Raw genomic sequence first — 7,635 nt, 5'->3', positions numbered from 1 at the left:
TGCCGAGCGCCCTGCGGTCTGTGTGCGGGGCTCCGTGTGGCTGCTGCACCTCAGGGCTCTGGGTGGCGGCTGGGCCCTTTCCTGCGGTTTGCTTGAGCGGGATGCTTTGAGTGGTCTGGTCTAGTGGGAGGTGTCCCTGCCCAGGGCAGGGGGGTGGAACTGGATGATATTTAAGGTTCCAACCCAAACCATTCTATGAGTGTGTGATGTTACTGACTGGCCTCGCTTTTCTGGGGAGCAGAATAGGCAGCAAAGAGCCTGGCTGCCATGATGGGGGCAGGCTGTGCTGTGGGTCTGGGCCTTCCCGTTGCTGAGCCCTGGGTGCTTCTGAACTTGGGTGCTTTGAATGTCATCGTCATCCAGCAGCTTGCAGCACCGTGGGCTGGTGGCCTGTTGTTGTCCTGGTTTGGAGCAAAACTGGACCAATTTTCTGTTCAGTAACTTCACTTTTTAGCTAAGCCTCTTCTAACTACTGAAATTAACAGCATTATTGTGTAGACACTGTTTACTCTGAGGGTGGTACGACCTATGTTTATAGTTTATGCCAAGGGATGGTATGCAGAGAGGCTCTTGGTTGTACTTATTGTTATAACACCCAAGGTCAGCTAACTTGGTTTTGTACTAAGTTGGAGAGTCAGAACTGGAAAAGCACAGAGGGGTCCCACCTGTGGGGAGGAGGGGACAGGACAGGTGACCCAAAATTGACTAGCAGGGTATTCCATCCCATCTGCCTCATGGTTAGTGTAAAAGCTGAGGGATCAAAGGGTCAGCCCTCTTTCTTCAGTGGCCGGTGTCCGAGGAGAGCTGTGTCCGTTTATCTGCCTTTGATCCCGATCCTGAATGCAGATCCGAAATGCAGTTCCTGTCTGTCACTGAGTGCAGTCTGGGACTTCCCCAGTGCCAGCTGGTGATGTGATCGTCAGCTTGGGAGCTCGATATCTATATATTTCATTATTTTCTTTTTATTTTATTATTAATATTTCATTAAAGTAGTTTAGTTCCTTCTAAACTCATAAGCCTCTCCCACCTCTCTTTGAAGAGAGGTAGGGGAGAGCATCATCATTCACCTGAGTGGCCAATCTAGCCCAAACCAGGACACCTGTGGTCCTTCCAGAGCTTTAAGAGGGTGTGACAGCCAGGGTGTGGTCACAGCTCCTTCTGTGGATGGAGTCATGCACTGTGGGGGTACTCCTGTTTGAAAACACTATTTTTCTCCTCCTTTATCTTCCTTTTTGTAAAGCCTGAAAGAAACTCTCATGTGTAGGCAAAGTGCTTTCACTTGTACATGGTCTTTCTGCACCATCTTTAATATGGTTCTTCCTCTATCTCAATGCTAGAAACCTCTGGGAAAAGGAGGGAGGATGGCTAGCAAGCAGATGGAAGGAAGATGACTTCTATTGACGGAACGGGTGTAGGAAGGGGAAAGGAGCAGAAAGGATGCTGAAGGAGGGTTAAAAGAAGCGGGGAAACTAGTTACTGAGGGGAGAGCCTCCAGAGTGTTTTTTTTCTCTTGCTGGAGCCTTGGTCACACTGATTGATTGTTCAGTTTCCATATGCTTGAGTCCAAGATGTTCCTGTTCCTATTATATTGGGTCATTTTACACTATCCAGCACTGTCTCTGGGGCACATGCTGCCTCAGGTTAATTGGGAAGTGCCCTGCTTTGCATCCTGCTGTTACCCTAACAATAAGCAGCCCCTGGCTGCTCTGCTGCCCCAGGTGACAGCCTGCTCTTCCTGAATGGAAAAGCTGATCCTGACAGTACCGTATCAGAGGAGGTGGTGCTGAGCTCTTGTCAGAGGGTTGTGTTTTGTTTCTCTGGCTCAGGCATTCACGCGGAATTACTTTAACTCTTTAATAGCATCTTTCTTGCACTGTCTACAGGAGGAGGAAAAGCAGAGCAAATACACTTGAACGCTATTGCCAAGGTTTTCCACATTGTTTGATCTTTGGGTAGTACGAGTTCCTTTTTTCCTTGTTGAGGATCTGTCTGTGGATCCATGTAATACTGAACAGCCACTTTGTCAAAGAGCAGAAAGAGGGATGGAGATTTTGCATAATTAAATGTCTATCTAGCAATGACTGCATATATGTATGGATTTTGTAAAAGTGGGCAGAGTCCAGGAGAGCCCAATGCGTTGCAGTTTATAACCCTTTATGATGCAGTACTTCAGTGGCGCTTATAGTAGTGACGTAAATAAATTTACATACAGCTAAAATAAAATTCTGGCCTTTTTGCAACTGGAAATGTTCCATCTGGGCACATCAGCTTAGACCCTCTGCTGCAGAGGGGAACTAAGACACGTTCATGCATATACTCAAAAAAATATGTTGTAGGCTTAATGGTGAAGCAGTTTAAGCTTTACTATAGTTATTATTTCATAAACTTCAAATTAAAAACGATGGTCAGTGAAATATTCATGAAATGAACAGTGTTTAATAGACCATCGCTATGTATCCCTTAAAGCAGTTACGGGTTGCAAGTGAAGAAGGCTTCACTAGCAAGGCCCTGTAGACTTCCATTGATCTGGGAAGTAAGTGGCTTGGAGAAGAAACCATGCATGTTGATATTTTGCAAGCATTACATATAAGCCTAAAATGAATAAAATTATCAGTCTCTATTAATATTAATCAGACCATACCAGAGTATATTCAGGTGCTTTGCTATGCGGTGCTGTTTCTTAGGTCTTAGAAATTGACTGACATGATTTTACTTGGTTCTCTCTTTGGTGATGCTCTTCTCAAAAGGTGGTTTGGTTTGGCTTGTTTTTTTTTTTTTTACTCTGAGTGCTTTCATGTTCCTGCCTTACTGTTGCCCGCTCCGTGGTCCTGCTTTCCCAAAGGTTTGTCTCCAGTGATTGAGGACATGCAGTATCTCAAGCAGGGATCTTGTGCCTCTTGCACAGGGGGCTGCAGAACTGGGATATCAAAACTTCTGAATCAATACCCAGCCAACAACACAAGGGAAGAGTTGAATACCTGTCCTCTGAGAGCTGGGAATGGATGAATGATAGCAGCGCTTTGCAGATGTCTAACAAGCTGTTATTTATATATATTTTTTTTTTTGTTTTCCCTGCTAATAATGTCATTCTGTCAGGCTGTGTTTATGGAATCCAGATGTTTGTGCAGTAAATGACTAATAGTGATAAATAATAAACATTTAATTCATGCTGCCTTAATATATTCTAGTTCTTACTGGATTCAGTTTGAAAGCTCCTTCTTTCTGTTGACTTAAACCAAATGTTATACTCAGTTGTGTTGTAAATACTAAAGAAATTCCATGTGGCCTAATCTAGTTAATTCAGGCTGGATACCTGATACTGAAATGAGTACGTGGTAATCAGTCATCAATTTTCTGGCATAGGTAGTGACAACATGTATAAATCATACGGCCTTTGTGAGAGAGTAAATAACTTCCCCATAGAGCTCTTTCCTTGGGATCATATTATTATTGCCAGACATTGTTTTCTGAACAAGAGCTTGCAGCCAAATTAGCGAGTCCTCAGATGTTTTGCATGCCACAACAGCCCCCATCAGTACATGTTTCTACTGATCATGTTTTCTTTTGTTTCCTTAATCTCAAATATTTTTATGCCAAATGAGAATTTGTAAACTAATCCAAATTAGCCACAACTTCTTATTGGCTATTAAATTTTACCAGGTTAATGCACAATCAAACATTTTGTGTTACTGGAAATATTAAAGATCAGCCCTGCTGCATAATACTGGGTTCTGGAGCAGTTAATGGAGGCTTTGCTCCCGGGTTGAGAACTTGGGTTTTGATAACTGCCTCACAGGGAGAGATATTCGACCCAACCCTCTGGATTGAGATGTCTACTGCAAGTCTGCTAAAGTTTCTTAGGTTTTGATCAAGATCAAGTGGGGAGTAATTGCAAAGCATTCAAAAGTATGTGGTCATTTGTTTTGAGGGCAGTCTAGCCTTCTGAAGTGGCTAAAACACTGACATTCAGTTATTTTGGGGATGGGAGTAGAGGCAGTGGTCCTGTTTGAGGAGAAATTTCTTGATAATAACCTAGCTAATGTTATCATGGGGCCCTTTGTCACGACTGTTTTGTGTAGTTTTTCATACATTCATTTTTGAGTACTGTTGTGAGGCAAATGATTTTTCTCCTCACTTGGAAAGCTTGTTGAAGGAAGGTGTGGAAAACTGTGAGCCCAAGTGCTGGCTGAAGACCTGGCCCTGATGGGCATGGTTTCTAGTTCTTCACCATCACCCTTGGAAGGAGAATGCTGTAGCCTTTTGGAAGCAGTGTTCAGTCTGAGCGTCGAGTCAGGCTTTTTGTTGCTGCTTTGAAATATTTTAATAACTTAGAGGCTGTTTTAGCTGTCCGTCTGCCTGTCAGACTCTGTTATGGTTGGTGCCACATGCCGTGCCATACCTGGTGAGGCAGTGAAAGACACTAGCGTGGCTACCTTCTCCCCTTCTCCAATGCAGGAACAAACCCAAGATTAGCTCTGCAAGATACCACGCTAAGGCGGGGCAAGAATGTAGGAGGGTAGCCAAACTGCGCGGTTGTGGGGTGGATTGTTTGTGGTTCAGTGGTGTCCTCCAGCAGGCATGTCTGTCAGCCTGGCAGCTAAGTGTTGCAGATGTTGTTCATGTGATTCCCTAATGCGTCTGGAGAGGACTCTCTCTTCCATAGAAGTATTTAATTTTTCTGGAATGTTGGGCTTTTTGTACTCCATTGTTGTAAGAGTAAATAAAGTCTGTAAATAAATCATTCATTCTAGCTGCAGATGAAACCTATGCATGAAGCTTTTGTTTGGACTTTTTCATTTTGCTTTTATTTTTAAGCGATGCTTTAAGTTAAGAAATTCTTTTAGTTCATTGAGACCATAAGCTTTGACTTTTTATATGTACATTTTAAGGACTTTCAGAGGAAAATCAAACCATAGATCAGCTGGGACAGTGTATTGGGAGGAACTATTAAAGCAGTAAATAAAGCTTTCTGCTTGCATGCCAACCTAACCGGCTTTACCATCCCCTCATCAAGTGATCTACCACTTGTTAACAGTTGCTTGTTAGGGTCTTTTTCCTCTAGGCCCATTCTTGGTTCTGTGTATATTTTAGTCATCTTGACAAGGGAAAAGAACTCTATTAAATAGAAGCACTTATCATTCACAATGCCTGTAACATCTATTGCAGGACTAGAATTACAAGCCACATCAGCATATTTTACTCTTTTGTTTTCTCACTGTTTGGGAATCTCATTAGCTGTCTTACATTTTTGTTTGTGGGTTGTTGGTTGTGTTCCCCCACACGCTCCCGTGGCTTCTCTGTGAAAACAAATTGCATTGTCTTTCTTCCTCATTCTTTGTAAGGTAGTCTGCAGGTCTGGGTTAGCCAAAACCTACAGTAACAGGCAATGAGAAGATGTGAGGCAGCAGATACCTCTTCTGGTCCTCTTTTCTCATGGGGAGATGGTAGGTGGGAAGTGATGGGTTCCTTAAATAAGCCCTTGCCTCTGTCACTTCTCTGGTAGTCCAGAGCTGCCTTTTGTGTGTTAAAAGTGCTTAGGTGTGTTTCTCCTTCTCCAAAAATCTGTTTTCAAGTTGTCCATAGTGTTTTCCCCTCAGCCCCTCTTCTCATGCTGATACTATATCTGTTTTTTGTTAAGCACAGATGCCTTACAGGAAGAACTGGTAGTTTTTCCTGTAAGACGTCTGATGCTTTCTGCACTTCCATATATATTCACCTACTTATGAGCTTCAATAATTAAAGCAGAAATTTCTATGACTGAAATGGTGCTTAAACATTTGGAAAGCTGGAGGATGAAGGTTGGAGAGGATGAGCATAAGAGGATAAAGATGGACAAGCTGGTGGTCACCAAAACACGTTATCCTTTTTAATGGCAGGATGGAACCCAAAGATCTCCCACTCTTTTGAACTGGCAGCAAAGGCACTGTCATTGAAATCCTGTGTGATGTGCTGCCACCTCCTCATGCTGGTGTCAGACCATGTACGGGAAGTTCCCTGTGTCAGAGCCAGCGCAGAAGGCTCTGTGGTGGAACATGACTTGAAGTATCTTGCAAATGGGGCTGTTGTGCCATAGATTTAATAACTTGTGCGATAATTAACCTTCCTTTCCTTCATGCCCTTACAGAGAAGTACACAGATTCTTCCATGCTCTGAACCATATCCAAAAAATGGATACCATTTTCTGGAGAGCAGGGCTGGGATAAGCATGGGTTCTTCCTTGCTCCTGCCAAGAAAGATTTAGTACGCTTACTTCACTCTGTACAAGGAAGGGGGCAGCACGCTGTCCAGTCAGTGTAATAAAGGACTGTTTCTTATACATTAATCCTTTACTTTTCTTCTCTGGATGAAAGTTACATGAAAGCAACACAATACAGGTTTCGGCATGGAATAGTGAAGAGAAGAAGCCAAGAAGTGTCCATAGTTGCTGTGCTCTAGACATTCTGTAATGCTGTTTATAAAACAGGTGATAGAGAAGTGCGTATCAACAGTTAATTGGAAATATGTCAAAGCAGGCTGATGTCTGCTGGCAGAGATGATGCTCTGCGATAAAATAAACGGAAAGGTCGTCTTGATTAATTGCCCGCAACTTCTCACCCTTACTCTCTCTTGATCTCCCTGCCATCTTGATAATTGCAGGCATGTCTGACTCCTCAGCCAGGTCAGGTAGTATCCATTTAATTGGGGTAGTTTGAATATAAGCTAAATTATTCTTCCTATTGTATTTCTTAAGGTGCTTCATGTTATTAAGTGGTGGTGTGTGGTAATAAAGAGTTGCAGGGAAACTGGCTTCACACGCTGAAGTAGGAGTGGTGTTTTTCTCATCTGTTCAAGAACTTGGTTGTTTCCCCTCTCTGTGGAGCTTCTGGCTTGAAAAAAGAAAAAAAGAAAAGAAAAAAAAAAAAAAAACCAGAACATATGAAAAGGTCTGTCTTGTCTGGATTTTTTGATACATAATAAACACTGCAGGTTTTCATGTATCTTGCTATTTTGAAGTGTTGTAGCATTTGTATCCTTGTTCATCACATGTGACCTCACTGTGCCATAGAAACTCGGAACACAATGAGACCCTGCCTTGGGAAGCTGTGACTGAAATCATGAGAAAGGAGAATTAGTTTTGCCTCAACCCTGGGCTATAGCATAATCAGTAATCTTTGCATTAGCAGTAAGGTAAGATAGGAGTTTCTCACTGTTAACAGTGTGAGGGCCTGCAAACTTGTCTCATTAAGAATAAATAAAAGCTGGCTCTTGTCAGATCTACTTTTAGTCCCCCAAAAAGTGAGTGTTACTGACTTCAAAAGATTTTCCTTAAGTATTTTTAAAACTGGGAGCATGTTTAAAAAAAAAAAACAAACTTATTGTCACTCTATTTAAATATCCAATCCATTTATCATGCTTTCCTGATCTACAGAGCGGGGAAGGAGCTATAATTCTTGGGGCACAATGATTTCATGACACTGATGGGGAAGACTCAACTCTCAAACTCCACTAGGGTGCATGAATCACAAGATTTTTCTCACAAGTTAATTAGTTATTTTTCCTAATATAATTAAGTTCTCTCTTTGATCCTGGAATTCTTGTCTCTGTTCAGATTTATTATTATCACCAAGTGGACTGTTCTCTCTCCTCTGCAAAACT

This window comes from Charadrius vociferus, unplaced genomic scaffold (genome assembly GCF_000708025.1).
Source record: "Charadrius vociferus isolate BGI_N301 unplaced genomic scaffold, ASM70802v2 scaffold270, whole genome shotgun sequence".
NCBI lineage: Eukaryota > Metazoa > Chordata > Aves > Charadriiformes > Charadriidae > Charadrius > Charadrius vociferus.
The sequence above is the reverse complement of the archived record's forward strand: the minus strand, read 5'-3'. Positions refer to the sequence as shown.